Here is a 13,665-nt window from a genome sequence, read left to right on the forward strand (position 1 = left end):
GTATGATTTGTGGTTTTCTGTTGAAACCTGCAAGTGTGGGCTATTGTGTTATAAAATGGTTGAACCTAATTAAGCTTTCCGTTTTAATGGAGGTTTTCACCCTGCTCTGGCAGGGGAAAAGGAGAAATCCTACCTCATTATTATCAGATGGGATAGAAGTCCAGGTTTCCCAACTGGCCTCTGTTGACACCTAAGTTGGGGGGTGTTTTCATCATTTTTCTGGGTAACTTGGAGCTCTGGTTGCCTATTGTGATCTCCCTCCACTCATGCCCTGATGAAGGTAGACTTATTGTCACTGAGATAATGGTGCCTGTCTTAACTTTCCACTTCTGTGGCCGTACTTGTGCAGGTTGAGAGGTAGGTGCTCTTTCTTACTTCTAGTGGGGGCGAAAGTTCAGGTTTCTGGTGTGTCCTTTGCTGACATTGCAGGTACATGGCACTTCATAGTGCTCAATGAACATGAAAGTTCTCACTGTCTACTTGGTCCTCTGTACACTTCCCTCCAGATTATTGGGATACTTTGTTGTAGTCCGGCAGGGGTCAAGGCCTGGCCTTCTTACTTGGTCTTTGCTTCTGCCAATAGGGGTAGAGCTGTGTAGTTTTCTTTTCTTTTTCTGTAGTACTGGATAGAGTAGAATATAGTTGTCTAAATTTTTTTCTATCTTGCTACAAGGCTTCCCCTTCCTTGTACCTCTAACCAGAGAGCAAAGTTTATTGTTTTTTTCCTGAAAACCAGCTTCTTTAGCTCCAAGTTGAGATACGTGGGAAACGAAGTTATGGATCTGAGCACTGTGTTTATTCTTACACCGTTGCTGGGAGCCATTAGCCAAGTAGGTATGACAATTTCCTTGCCAGCGTACCCCATGTTGCTGACATGTTGCAGTGACATTGAATGTAGGTGACCTTGCTCAAGGACCAAGGCAGATTAAGGTGTTCCCGGTTTTAAGATAATCGTGTTTAGGGCGTTCCCAGTTTAGGTTCCAGGTTTAAGGTTTAAGATTATTCCTGCTGGGAATAGGGCGTATCCTGCTGCCTGAGTTCCCCTTGAGTTCTCACGGGATTCAGACAGTATATTTTTGGAGATAGAAGCCCAGTGGAGGTGGATTTGGGAAGAGAACGTGGATTTCCCCAGAACGTGATTGTAGACGGCTGGTGTGAGTTCGGGAATAAAGAGTTGCTGTTTGAATCTACAAGCTGTGTGGTGGCTCGTGATTGTGTGCCCAGCCAGACTGTGGCATTTGTGCCCAGCCAGACTGCGGCACACCGTGAGGTTTTTAGCTGGACTGCCTGTCCATTTGATAATCTTCTTATGTAAATATATAACCTAGGACTTTGGGTTGTATTATTGGGTGAAATAGGGAAATACACAAATAACTACTCTATTTTCCTAGAAGCTGAAGTCTTTAAGTTTTAATATGTAGTATCAATTTTCATTTAGTTGTGGATATTTTCTACTTTCTCTTGGGACCTTTTCTTCAATTCACATTTAGAAATGTATTGTTTACTTTGTAAAGATACATAGCTTTTTAGTTATCTTTATGTATTGAGTTTTGGTTTAGTTGCATTGTAGTTAGTGAACACATTCTGTACAATTGTTTTTTTTTAAACACTTATTTTTTATTTATTCATTTTTATGTGGTGCTGAGAATTGAACCCCGGGCCTCGCATGTGCTAGGCAAGCGCTCTACCACTGAACTACAACCCCAGCCCCCACATTCTGTACAATTCTGATCTTTTAACAGCTATTGAAGATTTTAAGATCCAGCTTGTGTTCCTTATTTATAGTGTTGTATATATGCTTCTGAGGAATGTATATTGTATAGTTATTTGGTACAGTTTCTTATATGTCATTTAGTCAGGATGGTTAATTTCATTGTTTAAATTGTATGTGTACTTACTATTTTATCTTATTTGCTTTTTATATTAGCTACCAAGAGTAGTGGCTAGATTCTCACCCTATACTTTTGAATTTATTGTAGTTCAAACAATGTATATAGTTAGTGGCTGTACTAAGTGTATGTAAATTTAAAATTATCAATTCTTTCTGGTGCATTAAACCTTTATTATTAAAACGACTTTTGTCACCTTTAGTAGTGTTTTTTTTTTTTTTTTTGCCTTAAAATCTTTTATCTGATGCTAATATAGCTCTGCCATCTGTCTTTTTATTAGTGTTTATGGTATATTTTTCCTTGAACCCTTCCTTACCCCTTATGTCTTAAGTATAAAAAACTCCTATAAAAGAGTACATATTGGGGCTGGGGTTATGGCTCAGCGGTAGCACACTTGCCTGGCATGTGTGAGGCACTGGGTTCGATTCTTAGTACCACATATAAATAAGGTAAAATTCTATCAACAACTAAAAAAAAATTTAAAAAAGAGTATATATTATCAAGCTTTGTTTTTTCCTTTAAATTTATCTTTTATTTGAGGTATTTATTCTGTGTATATTAATGCAATTACTGATGTTTGTTTAAATCTACTGTATTACTGTGTCTTATTTTCCTGTTGTTTTAAGTTCCTTCTTGTTATGGTTTAGATATAAGTTGTATCCCAAAAGCTCAATTCAAGAAAGTTCAGAGGTGAAATGATTGGGTTATGAGAGCCTTAACCTAATCAGTGCATTAATACACTGTTAGGGATTACCTGGGCAGTAACTGTAGGCATGTAGGATGTGGCTGGAGGAGATAGGTCACTGGGTTGTGGCTTTTGGGTATATATTTTATTTTGTCCCTGGTGAGCAGAATGCTTTCTCTGCTTCCTGATTGTCAGGTCCTGAGCTGCTTTCCTTTGCCACATCTTTCTGCCATGATGTTTTGCATCACCTCTGTCTGACCCAGAGCAATGGAGCCAGTTGTCTGTGGACTGAGACCTCTGAAACTGTGAGCCCCAGATACACTTTACCTCTTATAAAATTGTTATTGTCAGGTATTTTGGTCACAGCAGCGAAAAAGCTGACTAAAATTATATTTCTTCCTTCTTGTTTTAGATCATTGGTTCTCAACAGACGGTGGGGATGATAGGTCACTTATGGTAACATGTGGAGACATTTTGACTTTCACAACAACTAGGGAGAGTGGTGTTACAGGCATCTTGTTGTTGAATATCTTAGGATGCACAAGACAGCCCTACAGCAAAGAATTATATTCTTTAAAATGCCAATTGTGCTGAGATTGAGAAACCTGCCTTGATTAATTCTATTTTTCTCTAACCTTTAGCATGTTTAATGGTTATCCTAGAGAAGGATTTGGCAGATGTTTATTATTAAGAATAAAAAGATAGTAAATATTTTAGACACTAGATCATCTGTAGTTCCTGTCATGTACTCTTTTTTCCCTTCTTTCTAATGCTCCCTTTTAATAAACTTATTATTTTTTAAAGCAGTTTTAGCTTCACAATAAAATTGAATGGAAAGTACAAATAATTCCTGTATAACCTGTCTCTACATATGCACAGCTTCCCCTGATATCAGTATTCTACACTAGAGTATTACATTGGTGTTATAGTTTGAATCTGGAATGTCCCCTAAAAACTTTTGTGTGGAAGGTTTGGTCTCCAGTTACTCTCTTTCCCTTTCTCCCTCCCTTATTTTTAAACCACCCCCACCCCCACTTTTCTGGCTGCCATGGGGTAAGCAGCTTTTTTCTGCCATGCCCTTCTGACATGATGTCCTGCCTTACCACAAGCCCAGAAACAATGGAGCTAAGTGACCATGGACTGAAACTGTGAGCCAAAAAAAACTTTCTTCCTTTTAGATTCATTTTTCTTGAGTTTATTGTCACAACAGTGGAATGCTAACAAACACAATTGGTTATAATTGGTAGGATTAGATTGACATATTATTATTGACCAAAGTTCATAATTTACATTAGGGTTCACTTTTGGTGTCATGTGTGCTGTGGGTTTCAACAATCGTGTTTAGGCATGTATCTGCCATTATGTCACACAGTATAGTTTCACTACCCTAAAAATCCTTTGTGCTCCACCAATTTATCCTTCCCTTCCTCCCTCTCTCTCTTATAACTTCTGATTTTTAAAAATTGTTTCTGTAATTTTCTTTTTTTTAGAATATCATATAGTTCGACTCTTACTATATCTAGCTTTTCAGGCTGGCTTTCTTACTTAGGAATATGCATTTAAGGTTCCTCCATGTCTATTCATGAATCTATAGTTTATTCCTTTTTAGTGCTGAATATTTTATTGCATGGATTCACCATAGTTTTTCAATTCACCTATAGAGGGACAAAAACTTCCCAGTTTTTGCAGTTAAAATTAAAGTTGTTATAAAATTGTATGCAGGTTTTCATGTGTATATATGTTTTCAGTTCATATCAGTTCATTCAGCCTAAATTCCTAGGAACATGATTGCTAGGTCTTGTAATATGAGAGTGTTTAATTTTGTAAGAAACTGCCAAACTGTCTTCCAAAGTGACTGTTACCATTTTACATTTTCAATAGTAATGAACAAATTCCTCTTGCTCTGCATTTTTTTTTTTTAATAATGTTTTTTAGTTGTAGATGGACACAATACCTTTATTTTATTTGTTTTTATTTTTAGGTAGTGCCAGAGATCAAACCCAGTGCCTCATGCATGCTAGGCAAGCACTCTACTAATGAGCCACAACCCTGGCCCCTTCCTCCACATCTTCATCAACATTTGGTGTTGCCAGTGTTTTCAATTTTTCCCATTCTAAGAGCTTTGTCTGTGGTGTTAGTTTACAATTCTCTAATGACATATAATGTTGAGCGTCTTTTCAAACTATGATTATTTACCACCTGCATTTGTTCTTTGGTGAAGTTTTGGTTCAGGTCTTGCCCATTTTAAAATTTTGAAAAAAATTCATTTATTATTTTTTATTTCTTACGTTTTCTAGGGATTGAATCCAGGGGCACTCTGCCGCTGAGCTACATTCCCACCCCTTTTTATTTTTTATTCTGTGACAGAGTCTTGCTAAGTTGCTGAGACTGACTTTGAATTTACAATCCTCCTGCCTTAGCCTCCCAAGTTACTGGGATTACAGGTGCGTTCCACCAAACCTGGTGAGTTTTAAATTTTCTTCAGTGTTGAATTTTACGAATTCTTTGTTTATTTTGGATAATAGTCCTTTATCAGATGCATCTTTTGCAAATAATTTCTCCTAGTCTGTGGCTTGTCTTATTTTTTTGGTTGTATCTTTCACAGAGCAAAAGTTTTTCACGTTCGTGGATCATGTGAATCTGTTTCTGGATTCGCACCTGTTCCTTTGATCTATATGGGATGAACTGACATCTTAATAATATTGAGTCTTCCTATCCATGAACATGGAATATCTCCATTTATTTACTTCTGATTTCTTTCATCAGAATTTTATATGTGTGTGTGTGTGTGTGTGTGTCTAAATGGTTTGTTTTTAATTTCAAATTCTGTTGTTCATTGTTGATATATAGGAAAGTGATTGATTGACTTCAGTATATTAACCTTGAATACCGCAGTTGTGCTGTAATGCTTATTAGTTGCAGGAGTTTTCTTCTTTTGTCTTTTTCTTCACTTATTTATTTTTGTCATTTTTCTTCAGATTTTCTATATGGAAGATGATGTCATCTGTGAAAAATACACTCACATTTCATTCTTCCTCATCTCTGTGCTTTTTATTGCTTATTGCATTAGCTAGGACTTCCAGAATGATGTAGAAAAGCAGTAATGAGGGAGGATATCCTTACCTTATTTCTGATATTAGTGGGGAAGCTTTGAGTGTCTCACTTGTTAAATGATAGCTGTAGGTTTTTTTGTAATTGTTATTTATCATGTTGAGAAAGTTCTCCTCTATTCCTACTTTTCTGATGATTTTTATTACATGTGGATATTGGATTTTGTCACATACTTTTTGTGTGTTTGATATGATCACATGAGTTAATCTGTTGATGTAATGGATTGCATTAATTGATTTTTAAATGTGGAACTGACTTTGCATACCTGGGATAAATCCTGCTTAGTTGTGGTGAATAATTTTTTTTATACATTATTGGGTTTGGTTTGCTACTATTTTGTTAAGAATTTTTTGTGTTTGTTTTCATGAGTGATACTGGTCTATAGATTTCTTGTACCTTTTCCTGATTTTGGTGTTAGGGTCATACTGCTGTTGTAGAATGAGTTCAGAAGCATTCCCTTTTCTATATTCTGAAAAGGATAATGGAGTTGGTATAATTCCTTCCAAAATCTTTGGTAAATTTATTGGCAAGCCCATCTGGGCTTGGTGCTTTGTGTTTAAAATGGTTATTAATTATTGACTCAGTTTCTTTAACATATATAGACTTAGTTTGTCTATTTTTTCTTCTGTAAGTTTTTGCATATTGTCTTTCAAATAAATGGTCCATTTTATTTAATTACTAAATTTGTAGTCATGGAATTATTCATTGTATTTCTTTCTTTTTTTTTTAAAGAGGTTTTTGGGGGCCCTGGGTGGAATGTTATGGTTTGAATTATGTGATGTCTCCCTAAAGTTCATGTGTAAGTTGATACAAGAATGTTCAGAGGTTAGGTGATTAGGTTATGAGAGCTCTAACCTAATTCATGAAGTTAGGTTGCTCATGGATTAACCGGGTAGGTAACTGTAGGCAGGTAGGGTGTGACTGGAAGAAGTAGGTCAGTGTGCCTTTTAGGTTTTATATTTTGTCCCTGGTGCCTAGAGCTGTCTCTGCTGCCTGCCTGCCTTGTCCTGAGCAGCTTTCCTCCACCACACCCTTATGTCATGGTGTTCTGCCTTACCTTTGCCCAGGAGCTATGGAATCATCCTACCATTGATTGAACCTCTAAAACCATGAGCCAAAATAAAGCCTTCCTCCTTTTAAGAAAACCAAACCAAACAAAAATTATGGGATTTCTAGTGATGTCTCCTCTAATTTCTAACATTAATAATTTGTGTTCTTTCCTTTTTTCTTAGCCAAGCTAGAATTCTATCTTTTTGAAGAATCAGCTCCAGGTTTCATTGGTTTTTTTTTTCTCTGTTGACTTCCTTTTCTCAGTTTATAATATAATATAATATAATTATAATATAATTTTCATCATTTTTCTTTTGTATTTGACGTTAATATGCTTTTCTTCTGTTCTTAGACTTTGCTTTTCTTTTTCTAGCTTCCTAAGAGACTTAGATGATTACTTTTGATTATTTTATTCAAAACTTAAATTCCTCTCTTAAACGCTGTTTTCACTGCATCCCACAAATTTGATAAGTTGTGTATTCATTTAGTTAAAATACTCTAAAATATCTCTTGTAATTTTTTCTTTGACCTGTGTGTTATTTAGAAGCATATTGCTTAATCTCCAGTTATTTTCAGATTTCCAGGTATCTTTTTGTTGTTGATGGTTAGTATAATTCCATTGTGTTCTTAGAATCAACACTGTATGATTACCATTTTTAAAAAATTGTGTTTTATGGCCTAGAATGTGTTCTGTTTTAGTGAATGTTCCATGTATGCTTGAGAAGAATATATCTTCCATTGTTGTTGGAGAAATAGTCTATAAATGTCCATTTTATTAAGTTGGATGGTGGTATTGTTTAGTTTCACTGAGTAATTGCAGATATTTTGCCTAATGAATTTGTCCATTTCTTTTTTTTTTTTTAAAGATAGTGTTTTTAATTTTGTTTTTTTAGTTGTAAATGGACATAATATCAAACCCAGTGCTCCACCTCTGAGCCACAACCCTAGCCCCAAATTTGTTCATTTCTAACTGGTATTGTTGAAGTATAAAACTATTAATAGTGGATTAATCTATTCATCCTTGCAGCTCTGTCAGTTTTTGCCTCGTGATGCTATGTTGTTAGGCAGTATTTCTCTTATCCCTAAGACTTTCCTTGCTCTGAAGTATTTTCTGTTCAAAAAAAAAAAAATTTTTTTTTTTTTTTTTAAGTACTGGAGATTGAACCCAGGGTCTTATCCATGCTAGGCAAGTGCTCTACCACTGAATCTCCAGCCCTTTATATATATATATATATATATATATATATTTTTTTTTTTTTGAGAAAGGGTTTGGCTAAATTACCTAGGTTGGCCTTGAATTTGTGATCCTTCTGCCTTAGCCTCTTGAGTGACTGGGATTATAGACATGTGTCATTGCACTCAGCTCAAAATTGTCTAAATTGGCTTGTGTTGCTATAAGAAAAATATTATATAGACTGGGTGGCTTATACACAAGAGAGATTTATTTCTCATTGTTCTGAAGGCTGGGAAGTCTAAGATTAAGATTTTGGCAAACCTTGATGGTGAGTGTCTGGTGAATGCCTATCTACTGGTTCATAAGTAGTTATCTTTTTTTATTGTCTTCTCATACAGCAGGAGGGCCAGGGGAGCTTTCTTAGGACTCTTTCATAAGGGCAATAATCCTGTAATGAAGTTTCAGTCCCCATGACTTAATCAACCCCACATAGACCTCACCTTCTAATAGTGTTATTTTGATGCTAAGCCTTCAGCATATAAACTTGGGAGGTATATAGGTGATGAGCCCATTGCTTTCTTCCTTTCCTTTTTTTTCCCTTTTCTTCCATTTCTTTCCCTTCACCCAGGGGCTTACACATGCTAGGCAAGGATTCCTCAGTCCTTTATAAAATTTTATTTTGGTACAGGGTCTTGCTGAGTTGCCTAGGCTGGCCTCAAACTCAGGATCCTCCTGCTTCAACTTCCTGAGTATCTGGAATTACAGAAATGCACAACCAAGTCTGACTGCTGCTGATATATCTTTGTCTATTTAGTTTTAGTACATGTGTGTCTTTATATTTAAAGTGGGTTTCCTGTAGACAGCATGTACTTAGTTGGGTCCTATTATCATTATTATTACTACTTTGTTTTTCTTAGTGTGTTACAGTTTTACATGATTGTGGGGTTCACTTTGACATTCACGAATGTATATAAGATAATTTGCTCCATTTCAATCCCCAGTACTGCACTTGACCCCCATTCCTCTAATTTATTGTTCTTCCTTTTTATTTAGTTTTTAAATTGGTAAATAAAAGTGGAATTAATTTTGATATAGTCATACAGGCACATAGAATAATTTGGTCAGTTTTATTCTACAGTTGCAGTTAGTTTCTCCCCTTTGCCATCCTTCTTTGCTTCCCACAACCTCCTTCCTCCACTCCAGTTTTCCTGTATATTTTCATGAGATTTCTCCCCCCTTTAAAAAAAATCCTAATTTCTCTCTAGCTTTTACACATGAGAAAACATTCTACACTTGACTTTCTGAGTCTGTCTTATTTCACTTAGCGTGATGTTCTCCACTTGAATCCATTTATCAGAAAACGACATAATTTCATTCTTCATGATTGAGTAAAATTGCACCACCTTTTCTTTATCCATTCATCTATTCACAAGCATCTAGGCTGGTTCTATAACTTGGCTTTTATGAATAGCTATAAACATTGGTATGCACGTATTACTATAGCGTGCCGATATTAGTTCTTTTGGATAAATACTAAGGAGTGGGATAGCTAGGTCTTGTGTTTGCTCCACTTTGCAATCTCTTTCTTTAATTTAGTATATTGAGACCATTGACATTTAAAGCAATTATTGACATAGCTGAATTAATGTTGCCACATTTGCCACCGTTTTCAGTTGGTTGTCCTTATACTTTGTTAGTGTTTTTCTTCTATTTCATGCCTATACATATATGCTGTGTGTGTGTTTATAGGCTTATACACACACACAACACACACATACAACCATGATACAAAAGACAGGAGGAATAAGGATTATTTTGTTAAGGTACTTATGTAGTATAGTAAGTGACAACAATGATAAAAGGCATAAGAGGGAAGAATTCAAATTATTTTGTTGGTAAGGTCCTTATGTTATATACTTTCATAAGTTGTAGTTAGAAGGGAAGTGTTCTGTAAGTTGTATGATTAGATCTTAGTCTTTTGGGGAACCTTTGCTCCTTGACTGTGAACTTTATTAGTGACTTTCAATTTGCACATACTCTCCCTTAAGTGAGAGAGGCTAATAAGAAGGTGCTAGATTTGAGAATTTCTGCTTCTGCAGGTTACTTAGGTTCTGTTTAAACCCCAGCAGATCAGGCTGTAGTTAAACAGTATCTCTTGAGGGAAGAAATAATGTTAAGATCAGAATGTTCTAAAGATTTCAAATAGTTGTATTTCCCTTCCCTTTTCTATGAGGAGGCTTTTCTCTGTTATTCATTGTGAGAACCTGGTTAGCTTCAGGAAATAAAATTTAAAAAAGTGTGGGAGCACATGTAACTGGCTACCTGTGTAGTTTTTTAACTCGAGAATTGACTACAGTGACCTTTCAGCATTTGGTCAGTTATAGTTTAGGTTTTCCTACCCCTGCCTGGGAAGATTTTAGCTTGTGTGTTTCTGCCTTAATATGTTGTTGTGATTTTCTATATTAGCCTGTCAGTCTCTCCAGTTTTGGAGGTATTAGTTTGTCTTGTGACCTCATCTCTTTTTGGATCTAAGAGTTGTTGCCAGGCACAGTGGCACATGCCTATAAACCCAGAGGTAGGGGAGGCTTAGGCAGGAGGACTGCAAGTTCAAAGCCAGCCTCAGCAACTTAGGCCCTAAAGCAACCTAGTGAGGCCCTGTCTCAAAATAATAACTATAAAAAAAGGGCTGGGGATGTGGCTCAGTGATTAAGTGCTTCTAGGTTTAATTCCTGGTCCCAAAATTAAACAAATTAATAAAAACAGATGAGTTGTTGATTTTTCAGTTTGCTCAGTTTTCTTTTTGTTTGGATGTGGTGGCAATCTTTAAGCCTCCTCTTACGTGCAGACTGAAACTAGAAATTGGAGAATTTTTTTTTTTTTTTTTTTTTAATCAAGAATGGGTGATATGGGGGCTGGAGTTGTGGCTCAGTGGTAGAGCACTCACCTAGCATGTGTGAAGCCCTAGGTTCTATCCTTAGCACCACATGAAAAATAAAGGTACTATGTCCATCTATAACAGGAAGGAAGGAAGGGAGGAAGGGAGGGGTGATATGCCCTTTCCTCTGACTGGCAGCATGGAGACTATACAATGCCTAGAGGTGCTGTAAAAGATGTAAGTTTGTGGGAGTTTTTCAGAGCTCTAGCAGCCTTCCTTAAAAGGTCCAGGAAGTTGAAAATCTCTGAAAGGGTGGATGTGGTCAAGCAAGCCAAGCATAAAGAGCTTGTACCCTTTGGTGAGAACTTGTTCTGCTTGTGAACTGCTTTCATGGTGGAGCACCTGTATCCCCACGGGGATGCTGGAGCTGGTTCTCATGACTAAGATCTGTAAGAGATATCAGAGAAATGGTATCATGCCCAACTTCGTCAGCAAAGTCTCTGAGAGTGCAGCTGGCTAGGTCCTCTAAGCTCTTGGGAGACTGAAAATGGTAGAAAAAGACCAAGATGGGGGTTGCAAACTGACACTCCAGAAACAGATCTGCACAAAATCACCAGATAGGTGACAGCTACCAACAAGAATCATTAGAACAAATGATGTTGGATTTTTTTAAAAAGCAATCTGAGGCCTAGTCTAATATCTTTCTTCGTAATTGCCCTTAGTCCTAAGAGGCAGGTCTTAAAGTTTCTAGCCCAAACAAATGGTGTTTACCAGGGCTTTCCCACTCACTGCTGTTTCTCGGTGTTTGTTTGAATTTGAAGGCTGTCAGAAGTTATTCAGTTTCCTATTTACCTGCTTTGGATCTGGCAGGTCCCTCCAAATACCAAACCAGTTTCATTTTTTTGTATCTTCATTCTTTCCTGGCCCATCTCAGTAAATATTTACTCTTGTTTTCCAGTACCTGCAAGCAGATGTGTAAAATATATAGTCAGCTTTTCTTATTGTCCTGAGTGGGAGACTTAAATCAAATTGTCTAATCCTCTGTTGTTAGAAGATTTTCTCTAGATTTTTTGGTATGAGAGAGTGTACATTTTTCATAGTATTCAAGATAATTGAGTTAAATTTTTTGTGTTGTCTGCTGAAAACCTCCTTATAATTAGTATAGAAAATAGTTATTTCTTTGTAACCCTGAATATAGAATGGCTGAACTACTTTTCAAAGCCAGAAAAAGAATTTTCTTTGAGACCGTTTTATCTGACACTAGATATCTATTTGGAGGACTAATGTAAATATTTCCCAAGATTACCATTGAGTAATTGATGAATACCCAAACTGGAGAACTGAAAATGTTGTATGTAGTTTTTTGTACATAATATTTAACAGATTCAGAATTAATTCTGACTTAGGTAAGATTTGCACAAATATGCGAATAGTTTTCTGTAATTCTTAAGTGTCCATAGAAGACAAAATTTGGAAACAGTCTGTTGGCAAATATAGCCCAGGGCCTCATACCTTTTGAATCAGAAAGTTCTTTCCATGTACCTGTTATATTTAAAGCTATTCATATTTAGTCATCCTAGAAATAGAGAACAGTTAATGACTATAGCCCATGTTTGGTCTATTGTTATAGTGTAGTGTTCACAACCCCCCAAAAATATGCTTAAACAAAAGTATGATGTGAATATTTGTTCTGGGGTAGTAAATGGGCCCTTTTACCTGGATATTTTTGGCAGATGGTAGCAAATGAGACTGAAGGTAGATTGGGGCTAATTGTGTAGGACCCTAATAGGTTAGAATGTTTTGACTTTTTCTCAGGAGCTTTTGAGTGAGAGTGAGAAGGCGGATACGAATTTTTTGTATATTAACTTAGTAATACTTTGTCATTTAGTCTGGAGAAGAAAAATATACTGAAAGCAGGGATTACAAAAAGTTCTTAATAGTCAGTAGTGATGGTGTACACTTGTGATCCCAGCTGTTCTGGAGGCTGAGGCAGGAGGATCGCAAATTCAAGGCCAGCCTGGGCAAGACCCTGTCTCAAAATGAAATTTTAAAAAGGACAGTGGTAAATGCTTGCTTAGTTTGTGAGAGGCCCTGGGTTCAATCCCCAATACTGTAAAACAAACAAAAGCTCTAGTAAGGTAAGAAAAGTCTGATTTTTTTATAGTAAAAAGGAATGACAAGAAAGGGGTGCACTTTGCATTTTAAAGTTGAGTATTGATGTTTATACATAAGAACTTAAGAGAATAAAGCAGAGAAGGTTCTCAGGTTGTAAGTATGGATTAAAGGTAGCATAATATGGGTATCAATACCAGAAGCTGGTAAGTCAGAGGTTGAAGGTAGATTGAAAACAAGAATGATGAATTTGAGTAATAAGAGTTGTTAATTTTATAACATTATGTAAGGGACTATTCAATAAACATGAGATTATTTTGGAAATGTGTTGATTTGATCATCTGAGCAATTTTTTATGATTATTAAAATGTAAATTTTAATAATCATATTATTAAAAGATATGGGCACATATCTTTTAATAATAAAGATAGTGGGCACAATATCTTTATTTCATTCATTTATTTTATGTGGTGCCTGGGATTGAACCCAGTGTCCACACATGTGAGGCAAGTGCTTCATCACTAAGCCACAATCCTGGCCTCTTCATCACTAAGCCACAATGCTGGCCCCTTAAAATGTATATTTAATAATAAAAAGCTATATGTTGTATTGTGAGTAGGGAGTACTACAATATTGCTTCAGAATTTACTGCTATTGTTGGTGCATATTATTATTATTATTATTATTATTATTATTATTTTAAAGTATTTTTTAGTTGTAGATAGACACCTTTATTTTATTTATTTATTTTTATGTGTTGTTGAGGATT

At 36.0% G+C, this 13,665-nt stretch overlaps 1 protein-coding gene across 6 annotated transcripts in view; it reads left to right on the forward strand.

Annotated features, from left to right (window-relative positions):
• The window catches only part of Cep83 (centrosomal protein 83), a 121,661-nt gene that overhangs the window by 31,401 nt on the left and 76,595 nt on the right, over positions 1-13,665 (forward strand). The window contains exons 2-3 of one of the 6 annotated variants that reach the window (XM_058571300.1): positions 2,770-2,879; positions 4,942-5,018. The exons of 4 other annotated variants lie outside the window; for them this stretch is intronic. The gene's annotated coding sequence lies outside the window, so the exon portion shown is untranslated. The remainder of the gene's footprint in view (positions 1-2,769; positions 2,880-4,941; positions 5,019-13,665) is intronic. One more of the 6 variants, XM_058571299.1, reaches the window with a different exon arrangement.

This window comes from Marmota monax, unplaced genomic scaffold (assembly GCF_021218885.2).
Source record: "Marmota monax isolate L192 unplaced genomic scaffold, Marmota_monax_Labrador192_F-V1.1 WCK01_AAM20220418_F8-fsc00036, whole genome shotgun sequence".
Taxonomy (NCBI): domain Eukaryota; kingdom Metazoa; phylum Chordata; class Mammalia; order Rodentia; family Sciuridae; genus Marmota; species Marmota monax.